A 12,006-nucleotide genomic window follows, 5' to 3' on the forward strand; every position below is an offset into this window, starting at 1 on the left:
TGACATTCCTGCTGGGTTTCCTCCCAGTTGTCCGTACTATCCTGTTGATCTTCCTCATAGTTTGAGAAAAGAAGCTTCTTCTTCATTATAGATGTCTCTATATGTGTCCATCTGGACCACGTCTTCCTGTTGGAAAACATGAGACTGATCTTCCTGAATTTGGAGGTTAGGGTCTACCCGAGCCCTTTTCTGGGGGGGATGATCAGAAGAACTGATAATATGCTCCAGCTGATCTATACACCCTTCGAATTTTTCTGTAGTCCATTTAGAGGACCCAAACGGGCCTATGTGAGGAGAAACTACGTTCTCCGCTCCGCAGCATCGAAAGGATCCTCTCAGGGTGTCGGAAAGAGGCTCTCGGCTATCTTCATAAGCCTCATCGATATCGGGAACCCAATCCGCCGAAAAACTTTCTGCGGCTTGTCCCATAACCTTAAGCGGAACCGGAGTAAGGCCCACCGCCGCCGTAATTCTTCCAATGCTATTTTCGATAGTTGCCGAATCATCGTGAGACAAAGACTCCGATTTATCAGCAGTTGTAATCCTGTCCGTGGCGCTAGAGGGCCTAGCGGTCGGTTTTCAAGGTAGAGGCCTAGCTGTAGTTTTCGGGCCTACTGAGTCCTTAGAAGTCATTGAAGCGTCGGTCTCCCGCACTTCGAAGCGTGTAGGTTTCGGAGTAGCGCCCTTAGTTTGTTTAGATTGCCCAGTCACAAAATGCTGGTGCGGTTTCGGGGAAGGCTTTGGATCTGAACAATCCGAGGGAACCGGTGAAGTTTTCAGCGGCCCCCTTGGTGCTTTCGCCTTTTTCAATGAAGCCGTCGAAATTGGCGTAGGGGTTGTGTGCTTAGTGCGATGCGCTTGTACGCCCCTGTCGCATGGTGCAATCCCTGTAGCAAGACCAGAGTCGAGCCTTAAAGGGTCGGGGATGGGCGTGGCAGACCTAGAAGTGTCCGCCTCAAGGGCTATAACATCCAAAAACAGACGTTTGGTCATCCGAAGTTCCCACGTCACTTTCAGCTGGCGTGGCGGTGGGGGAAGGGGGCTCCACGCGTGACATACCGTACGCGGCCCACCGCTTTACACGGCGCTCCTTAAGGGTCTTAGGCCGAAGCAGTTTGCACGCTGCACACCGCTTCTCGTCGTGCTCTAGGTGTAGATGGGCGTTACACGTCCTGTGTTCGTCCTTCCAAGGATATCTAACCATACACTTTAGGGCAGAATCTAAAAGGAGTCCTTTCCATAGCCAAAGGGAAGGATGACCAGACCAACAGGGAAAAGAGGGGAAAGGAGAAAGACATACTAAACAATATGGCGACCCCGACCCTACTCTCCCTACTGTATAGGTCGGCAGAGGGCCTGACCACGTGGAAAATCCGGCCGCCGATCTTAGGTGCCGAAATCCACAGCTGTAGACGATTCCCCCGTAGTCTTTGTCGAAGATGTTCTTATTGGGCGAAGTGACTTAACGGGGAATAAACCGACAATTCGGTAAAGATAAAAATTGTCTCTAGTAAGAGCTCCGCTATAGGGCGACCAGTTATCTGGGTGGAAAAAAACAATCTGAGGGACATTGGCGCGTGAGGGATTTTGAGTACTACACACGTCACTATGGGGAAAGTGTTACAGACACACCTATGCCGACATCCCCTTTCGGTCCCCGAAAGACAAGATGCAATACTCCGCGGTTACCACTGGATGTCGGACCATATGCACAGCATGTTATCCTAAACAGATTAACAAGCATCAGAAGAAAGATAATGAGCACAGGAGAGAAAGGACCCCAAAAACAGAACATGGGACCTATCTGTCAAAAATGAGGAGAACCAGGCAAGCAAATTGCCAGAAAGGCTGGCCTGAGCGATGCAAAGTAGCAGAGGGGGATGATCCACAGTATCGAACGCTGCTGAGAGGTCCAACAGGATTAGAACGCCCACACCCCCCTGCTCAACCAGTCTGGCCAGGTCATCCATAACTGAGACCAGTACGCTTTCCGTACCGCGGCCTGGACGGAATCCAGATTCTCTAAGAACCCTGCGAGAAGTGGAGAGATTAGGGATTCCAGAAGTTTCATCATGAAAGGAAGGAATGAGATTGGGCAGAAATTGGCCAGGATGGCTGGGTCAAGAGAGAGTTTCTACAGCAACGGTATAACCCGGGATTGCTTGCGATCAGCTGGTATATGACCAGTCGTGCAAGATCGATTGACATAGCCAGAGGGCAATGTGGACGATGATCCCCTACAAAATAGCTAGAGGCATTGCGTCAGATGGAGAAGCGGATTTGAGGCCTTTTGTAGCCCTGATGATCATTGGTGGTGTAAATACCGAAAAGAGGGACCAGTTCTCTATACTATTAACAATAGTGGGCTGTTGGTCTCTCTCAATCTGTAGCAGCCCGGTGGTGGAAATAGATGCTTGTATATTGTTGACTTTAGACATAAAGAAGTCAGCTAAGGCGTCACACATTGGTTTGCGATGGAATGATAACGCCCCCAGAATCACTGTTAGTGGACAGGAAGCCCACCAGTGAGAAGAGTTATTTTGGTTTGTTACGGCCGCTTAGACCCGTCTAGTGTAGTATTTAGTTTTAGCCATGCAGATTGCTTAGTAATAGGCTTTGCAACTCAGTGTGAACAGAAGTCTGTCTGACAGTGAGTAGGAGGCTCGCCACCTGCGTTCTGACTGGCGTTTTTTCTGGCGCAGGGTTTTTAAGACGTTGTCGAACCATGGTTCTGAGGTGCGGGGTTTACCCTGCACATCTGTAGAGGAGCCAGCGAATCAGCTATTGCCTGAGGCGTCTGTGCAACATTTGCCAGATCTATATCCGGAGGGTTAACCCCATTGTTTAGTATTTGCAAGACAATATATTTTTGAGGTACTTGACGCCAACAGCATTTAAGTACCTGTCGGCGAATAAGATGTGCGCAGTAGGTAGGAGTTAGCAGCAGAAAAGGCACTGCATAATGGTCAGACCAGAGAATAGGAAATGATCTAAACACAGTCACCGAAAAGGGGGAAGAGAAAATGAGATCCAAAGCTTTGCCATGAGTATGTGTTGGTCCAAGAACTAGCTGTATTAAATTCAGATCATTCATGACTTCCAAAAATTGCTGTTGTGTGATATGTTATGTGCCAATAGAGCTCAGATTGAAATCCCCCAAAATGACGAGGTGTGGGAATTCCAAATATAAAATTAGCAGCTAGTTTAAAGAACTCTTTGCAGAATGAACAGTCTGACCCGGGGGGTGAAAGACTAAGAATGTGGATAGAAAACTGATTGGAGATCGTAATGCAGCTAAAGAAAATTTCAGAGTTAGTATTATGATTTAGCAGTAAAGATTTACCCATCAGAGGGGTTTTAAAGACTATGGCAACTCCCACACCCACTTTACCTACCTTACGATCCAATTGCTGAAGATAATGGGTGTCCGGGAGTGCTTGTTTGACTGCAGGTGCAAACTATACGTGAGTGATTAGTAGGTCTGTCCATACATGCCTAGGGCCCGGTGTGCGCACATACCGGGCGTGCAAGCTATAAGAAAGCATTAGACGTCATCGCAAAGCATGAAAAAAAGCCTAGCAAGGCAAAACAACATGGTCCCCCAGCACAGCATTCCCAGACAGTTCCCATTTTACTTTTTCACTATGGGACCATCAAAACCTATCTCTCAAAGGGATACATTTTATACTATGTGCAACAAGGATCTGTGAATTGTGAATTGGCGAATGGGTGGGCAGTGTTATGGGAGGCATAAACTTCACAGAAAAGGCTGATTAAGATAGGAAAAGCCAAAGCATTTGATGTAATGCATGTCTGCAGATAGGTTACCAGTAAGTTGCTTTATTCAGTTACATCAAGTTACATTAAGATGACTCACTTGCACCCCTCACCCAGGCAGCTCTCATCAACTGCCGGAATGTGGAACCTTTACACAGAACATTCTCTCAGCATTCTCTCTTACATCATCAATCTCATGCATCCATCCAAAGCATTATACAACAGCGCTCATTTCACCTGCCTTAGTATTCTGTTGGCAGGCTGAGAGCCATCTCTAATCTCACTCTAAATTGCTCAGGTGATGTGCTCAGTGGGGCTGCTAGGACCTTCCCTCATTATTTAACAGTCCAAATCACAACAGAGGCCGGCAGTTATGGAAGGTGAACAGTGCACAAGTAATGTGTATTACTTCTCGAGCCCTTCGCTCCTCCGCCTCCAACTCCCTCAGGGTCAGTCGCTTCTTCAAGCAACAAGTTGGTGGTAGACCTCTTTCCTCGGGTGGGGCCTCCCCCTGGAACATCCTCCCTGCCTCTCTGAAACTTGAGGAGAACCATCTCTGGTTCCGGCAGCATCTCAAAACCTTCCTCTTTGCTTCTGCTTTCTCTCTTCCTCTCCCCTGCTGAACTCCTGGTTGAAATTGAAACTGCACTGGTCACCTGGGTACCCTCTTAATCTCTGGCCCAAGTCCCCTCACCGCCAGTTGCACTCCTGCACTGGTTGCCCCCCCCTCGGCAACCCTTGCACTCGAGGTCTGTTTCTGTATCCCTACAGTCCCCTACAAGCACTTGACACTTGATGTCTGCATTTACCCTAGCACTTGCCACCAGCTGGCCTCCCTTTTTATTTATTTGCATTTTATTGTTCTAGTGTGTGATCCCATGTACTGCACTGCCCCCTTCCCTTTCCTCTCACACTTTTCCCCTCGACCCTCCCCTGCACTTAAGCGATCCCAAAGTCACCTGGCCAAGTAAGATCGTTGTCCATCTTCCCTAAGTTTTCCCGCACTTGCCTCGTCGCGCCTTGAAACACTTGTGTATAGGCGCGTTATAAATGCCATTTCATATCATATACATAGAAGTAGACCCGCTATTTCAGTTCAGTCCCTCCTTATACTTCGAGGCTGCGATGTGAGGGCAGATTTACTATTCCTATATGCAGCTTTCCCTGTACTGTGAAGGCTGCACAATCATCTACCCCCAAAAGCAAGATGCATGAAGATCTGGGATTCTTGGAGGGGTGTTTCCGTGTATCAGTGAATTGGGATGACTAAAGTACCATCCCCTGCCACCATTTTGGGTGATGTTACAACAGGGGAACATGGAATATAATTGACCCCTGCAGATGGGCAGGATACATAAGAAGAGTTCAGAGTTGATTGAAGGAGCCCTGGGATTTCTTCATATACAACCTCCTTGTAGATTGTCCTACAGCTGGTGGGATTCCTCGTCCCCAGAGTCCCCCTGTACCCAAAATTTAGAGTTCCTTAATTAAGATGTGAAATGATATTTCTTACAATTGATCATAATGTATTGTTTGATTGAGGGTCATTATAGGCATTAGCAGTGCACAATGGAAAAAAAAGCACTGAAGGAGAGGTTTGAACCTGGCATCCATGCTGCTCCTGTTTGAGTGTTCCAAACTCTAAACTACTAATGCTGTGCTCATGAAGCATGTAGAAGCATAAAGAGTGCCCACCCGACAGGGCAGGAGATAACGCATTATGTTGGGGATGGTGTTGCATATGGTTAAAACTTGCATATTAGCAGTGTGGTTTGCATATAGCGCCATAACTTGGGGAGAATGAGAAGTGCTGTTTGCCTGTAGGTCTATCATAATAAATGTATGGGTGGCTCCTCAACAAGACACAAGGTCTCATAGCGTCAATGGGTGCATTGTGAGTTAGCAGATAGTACAAATGTAGATGAGAAGAACTTCCAGAGTTCTAAGTGACTTGTATGGTTCGCATAACATATTTGTATTACTTTTCTTTTTGATTGGTATCAACGTGATGTGGTTTGAAAAGGCCTATCGACAACCTTGACAGATGCAAGAGTAGATGCAATGGACAGTCTATTCTAAAAGTAGACCATAGCGAAATGTTCTACTTTGAGTGAAACCAATTTTCAGATATCATTGCCTTGATTCTGATCTGTCATAAAAATACTTCTTGTTCAGGGCGGAGAGGCCGGGTGGAGCCCAGTAGCTGGGAAGATGACAGCCCTTTCCACCTGCTCAGAGCTGCCTATGTGGGCCATGGACTCCGGGGGTTACTCTAGGGATTGCACCGATCCCCTACTTGCGAGCTAGGAGTCTCTTGAATATGTAGAGCACTTTTATCCCCTGGAAGGTGGCAACTGCAGCAGGGGACGCCTTTTAATGGGTGATGCTGCTGCTGCACAGATAATCCAAGATGACAGCCTAAAGGGCGTTTGGCCAAAGGAGATTAAAGGGGATGTTGGTTTGTGTTCTTATCCACTCCCAACTGCGTGGGTAGGTGGAGAATCCCAGTGAGCATGGGGTTCAGGATTTGCAAATAGTTTTTGTGCATTTTGCAGTCACTGCTCCAGTGGCAGTTCCTACTGCTGCTGTGGGAAGTGGTTTAACCAGGACCATTTCTGGATGGTATTTCTTGCCTGGAATGTGGCTGAGGATCCCAGGACCCACAGGGATAGGTGATCACGCAATACACAGTGCACACACCCAATGATGCAGAGGGCTGCAGAATTGTGGCAATAGTTTCACGCAGGGGCAATTTGGCTTGTAAATATGGCAGATAAGAGGGGAAAGAAGGAAAAAGGAGATTTCTCTGAGCACCACTGGAGGAATGTAGTACCCTCCGCTTGATGTGAACATTTCAAAAATAATTCAGGATGTCTTGTCTGGAATTAGGGAGCTTTGCCAAAAGCTAGATCAGGTAGAAAGGTCAACTATGTGTTCCAGATGACATGCTGTGTATTGCCCCACGGTCCTCGTTGGACTCAGTTGTGGTTGGGCTTGGAAGGAGGGAATCGGGATCACCATTAGGCAGGAATTTTTACATTTGAAGTCTCTTAGAGGGGTTTCTTCAAGTGCTCCAAATGGTACTACAGGGATTTTGATCCTCAGACGAATGTGAGGTGCTTCGGAGGAGGGCTAAGATGTTAGAACTGGAGTACTTTACTTTTTTGTGTCTTTTTATTGAGAACTACAACTTAACAATCATTCATTATATCATTTGTTTTTGAGTGCATAACAGAACATGACAGTCACATTTCAAAAACATACCCCAAGCTTCTGGTTGAACCTCACTACTCCAACATCCTGTCAATTCCCTGAAACTTCACATTCACAATGTCACATTGTTCGTTTATATTATGTTATCCCCCATTATATTTACAAATTAAAGCATTCTCATCTGTTATGACATCCTGTCCATGGACTAGATTATTTTGATATGTTGTCCAAATAGCTTTGTGTCTTGTAGATAGTGTCAATGTTCTAGTGTATTCCTCCAACAAAACAAAAAATGAGGTCATGGCTCGAAGGTTTAGAATTAATCTTAACCTCTGGCATCACTATGGGCAACCCACCAGACCACTGCTCTTCTCCTGTCAAGCCGTTCCAGAAAGGGAAAAGACCATATGCAAAATCAGGCTTTGCCCCACACCAAAAGGGGCAGTCCAGCCAAACTGCTTGGCCAGATCCCTTTTGAACGAGACCACAAGCAAACCCAGACATGTTTCGACTTCATTGGGTGTCATCAGGGAGGTGTAGCTTGGGTCTCTATGTCGAGCAGGCACAGGACCCACCTCTGGCATACCCATTCCACTCGGGGTGACTACAGCAAAACAAAAGAGGTGATGGTTGAGAAGTTAGGAATTAATCTTAACATCTGGCATTTGAGATGAATCCTGCAGTCATCACTAAAACCCAGCCTACGATCTCCTCCCAGTTGGCCATGGGAAGGCAGCCGCTACTGATCCTAACCCTGGGAGTGGTAACATGCGGGAGGATCACATGGCAGGAGATGGCTACCAAGCGGAAGGGGCGACTCCTTTGGGAGAAATGCAGTATTCCTTTTCTTGTGAGGATGAGTGTTTAATGATCCCCGAATATCTTATGGTCGGCTGTCATTGTACCAGTCCATTTAATGAGGAAACCCAAAAAACCTTCTGTGAAAAGTCACCTAAACAGAATAAGTTGTACACTTTGGGGTTTCTGAAAACTAATGTGATGTCCTTTAATAGCTAGGATTATGTTTTGTGTGGAAGTTTTAAAGCTAACGTTAAGTCTCACATTGGCCCTGTAACATTTCCTGAATCTGATCATATCCAATTAAACAGTTACAAAGACAGACATGTGCATAAAAGACTTAAACCCATTATGGACTTCAGGATCCATAATGCTTGTGGAACAGGGACGAGGAAGTGGGCCCAGGAGTCAATGAGGATTGGAAATGCCATTGAAAGAAATCTGCAGTCAGTTGTTCTGATACAATGCACCTGAGTGGGACCTTTAAAAATGAAGATGAGATTCAGGTGCAGAGGTGGTGTAGTAGTGGAAGCAGAAGTAGCAGGAGAGATTGCACTCTCCCAGGCCGTGGCTTGGGCTCAGAGAGTGTGCGAAGGCGCAAGACCAGTGCGTGCGAGGAAGCCGGGAGACCGTGGAAGCCATTGTCATGGAGAAGGGAGCAGCAGATTATCCTGGTACAGGAGATCCAGATAAGCAGGAAATCCGCCTCCAGAGTCCCCTCACCAGAGTCCTGGACCGAGGCATCAAGGAACTTCTAACCAAAGCTGTTTGTTTTTCTTTCGCGCTTAGAAAAACACACCAAAAACGCAAAGAGCCGCTGAATCGACACAAATCCATTGCTGGCGAGTCCCTCTCTCGAGTGCTGCATCAGGAGCCCGCCAGACGTCTTCCCTTTCGTCAAGAGTCCTGGACCAAAGATCAGGAACAAGGGTCTGCTGCACTGCACCCAGAAGGCATCCATCTGGAACATCTTCATTTCAAAGCTACTGTGGGGCTTGGGGTATAATATCCTTTTGCCATTTGGGGGGTGTCCTACTTTTGGGAGTGCTATTTAACCCTACTCTGAGTTGACATCAACTCACTTGCACTGGCCTTACAGCTTGTTCTTTCTTGAAGGTGACTCCTCTTGAGTTGCTGTGATTTTTTAATTTTGAACACTGACTATTTAAGAACATTTTTCTAAGAAGAGCATCAGAACTTTGACTTTGCCCATTAACTTTGGATGTCCTGGCTCCCTAAAGGTCTCCTTCTGAACCTATTGGCTTTGGCCGTGCTTGTTCCCTTAACGTTTTTAAATGTTTAACACTTTAATGCTGGGGTAAAAGACTGCCTGCATCCCTTTGGGAGAATCTAACGTTTTTTATAGAATAGCCATCTGTTCTGAACTAACCCTAACCGTTCCCTCCTTAACTCAATACTACAAAGATGATACAAAATAAGTGTTATACTAACCTCAAATGACGTCACCCTGGTACTGGAAAATGTGTAGCATATGAATGAATTACTTCCCTGCTTTATCGTTCACTTTTTTAATTGAATCCTAATTTGGGATTAATGTTACTGCTAGTTATTGCTTTTTAAAGTATGCTTTAGATATCTTTGCGTATAAATAAATAATATTATATAAATGTAAGCGTGTAAATGTTTACTTGGATACCTGTATTTACTGATTCCATTGTACAGCTCTACAGCTCCTATTACCCCTCTTAGGATGAGCCTTGCTGCTCAGTCACACTACCAACTTGTGTAGTATAGGCCTATATTAAAAGGTGGGTTACCTAATACCAAGAGATAAGTCTTGTGTAGTCCCACACCAGTTGGACTGCACTAATTCTTACCTAACAGGTGGGTCTTGAGTTCTTTTCTGAATTGTAGGCAAGTGGAGGCGAGTCTGATGCCAAAGGGGAAAAGGTTTCATAGTCTTGGGGCGTAGGCAGAGAAGGCTTGTTTTCTAGCCGTTTCCTTTTTGAAGCAGCAGATTTCAAGTCTGCATGTGTCCTGGCCCACAGTGTCTTTCTGAGACTTCAAAAGTAAATAAGCAACCACAATTATTCTTTCATTGAAATGCTTTTGTCAGGGTAGCTCGACCAATATCTTTGGTAATGCAACACTTGTTCAATGTCTCTCCATCAACATCTTTTTACCACAAACAAATGTGCACCTCCACTTCTTTCAAGCAGCCTCTTGACTGTTGGCAATGCAGGTTACAAGTTTCACTGTTTTGTTCTTCCACTTTTTTTCAAACAGCCTCTTGGCTGAAGGTTACAAAAACAAAATTCTCTGTCTTGGCCTTAAGGTGACATACTTCCCTGTTTTGGCCTTTCATTTCTTTCAAACAGCCTCTTGGCTTTTGGCAATGCAGGTTATAAACTTCCCTGTCTTGCCTTTCCACTTCTTTCAAACAGCCTCTTGGCTGTTGGCAACGTGGGTAAAGGTTCCATAGTTTTCCAAATTCGACTTACCATAAAAGGGAAATTGCGCCCTTTTTGTAGTTCGCCACATGGGTTGTATTCAGGCTTTGATTTACTTCTGGTAGCCACCCCCTTCTTAAGTCCTGTGGCTCTCGGTCTCCCTGCAACTAAATTATGGGAGCCGGCAATGATACTAAGCGCCCCAGTGCCCCAACACTTCTCTGAAGATCGCTGGTATTTGTGGGCGGCTTGCAGCAGCGCACTTCGGCATCTTCTCTACATTGCGGGGACCACTCTGGTTTGGACGTTCTGTATGGTCCTCTGGATGCCCACAACATTTTGGCCGGTTTCGCACTTCGGAAGACAATGGCACTCACAGGTGGTTGAGGTACCCCGGGTATTGGGATTCTGCAACCTTGGAAAGTTGCAGCAAGTCAGGGGTTGAGCCAAAATAGAGTTTTGTCTTTAAGCTAGTTAGTCCCATCAGCATAAGGGAGGAAGTCATCCTGTACGGGTCTTCCCTGTCAATTCGAAAATGGTGTCAGCAGAGCTGCAGGGCTTCACCGGGCACTTTGCGGTCCAGGAGGGTGGTGCTGGATTCTTGTCTAATCTTCTGCTTTGGATGTTGTCCTCCAGTGGTCGACTCTGCTCTTAGTCCCAAAAACCTCACTTTTTATGCAAGATCCCATTCATTCACAGCCCTAGGCTGTCAATCACACAGCAGCATGGCTGTCCTTCAGGAGTCTCGGTTGGTGCTGCGCTGGAGAGGAGGTGCGAGATGTATGGGCCCCATATATCTGGGGGTCTTGCGTGGTGGGGTAGTGTCTTTATAAATTCTAATTGTTTCTTGGCAGTATGTAATGTCTCTCCTCCAGTTCGCAAGAGTTGGGGGGAGGTGCCGCATCCCCACGCCATGGCCACTCTTCTACGTGCCAGAACCAATAGCATGCTTGCCAGTTTTCTAACATGTGAGGACAGGGGTCTCGTTAGGCCAAGGAGTGCCACTAGTGGGGAGTCTCCCCCACTCTCGCCAATTATTGCGTCAGTTTCGTCGAGCACATCTGACCAGAATTTAGACACCGTTGGGCAGCTCCACGCTAGGTGCAAGAAGTCAGCATCGGGGGACCCACACCTGTCGCAGGATGCATTTGACCCGGGGTGATGTCTATTTCTCTTTTTAGAGGTATAGTAGGTTTGGTGCAGAAAGTTAAAGTGGATATGTTTGAAGCGGGAGTTGAGTGCCACTTTTTGAGTCTGTTGTAAGATATAGTTCCAGTCTTCATCTAGGATGGGGGTTTGAAGCGTGGATTCCCATCTTGCTTTCAATTTGGTGTTCGAGGGCAGAGTGTCCATGAGCAGGGCTTTATAGATAGATGAGACCAGTTTGCCCTCCCCTTGTGCCTGAATGGCTCCGTGCAGCAGCTGCCAGGTGGGAGGTTGTTGTGGGAACGATGGGATGAGGGCCTGCAGGGTGTACCGCACTTTGAAGTACAAAAAGATATCAAGGGAGGAGGTGCTACCCTTCTCCTTCGCCTGATGGGGTGTTATGAAGGTGTCTTGTATGAAGAGGTCACCAAGTTTATTTATTTTGCACTTGTCCGCCCAGATCAGATACACTTTCTCAGCGGTGAGTGGGATCCCGGGAATGAATTTCGCAGGTAGAAGAGGAGAGTATCTAAGCTGAATCTTGTACTTTTGGGCCAGTTTCCGCCATATTGTGTAAGTGGATTGCACTATGTTCAGCGTTGTGTGTGGCACAGCCTGTTCGCTGATAATCACGGCCCTTAGCAGGTTGGGTGAGGCTAGT

The 12,006-nt window shown here is 46.6% G+C and overlaps 1 protein-coding gene across 1 annotated transcript in view; it reads right to left on the minus strand.

Annotated features, from left to right (window-relative positions):
* ACADL (acyl-CoA dehydrogenase long chain) overlaps positions 1-12,006 on the minus strand; it is an 888,967-nt gene that overhangs the window by 178,383 nt on the left and 698,578 nt on the right. The window lies entirely within an intron of this gene.

The sequence above is a fragment of the Ambystoma mexicanum genome, chromosome 9, assembly GCF_040938575.1.
Source record: "Ambystoma mexicanum isolate Mex_15411 chromosome 9, UKY_AmexF1_1, whole genome shotgun sequence".
Lineage (NCBI taxonomy): Eukaryota > Metazoa > Chordata > Amphibia > Caudata > Ambystomatidae > Ambystoma > Ambystoma mexicanum.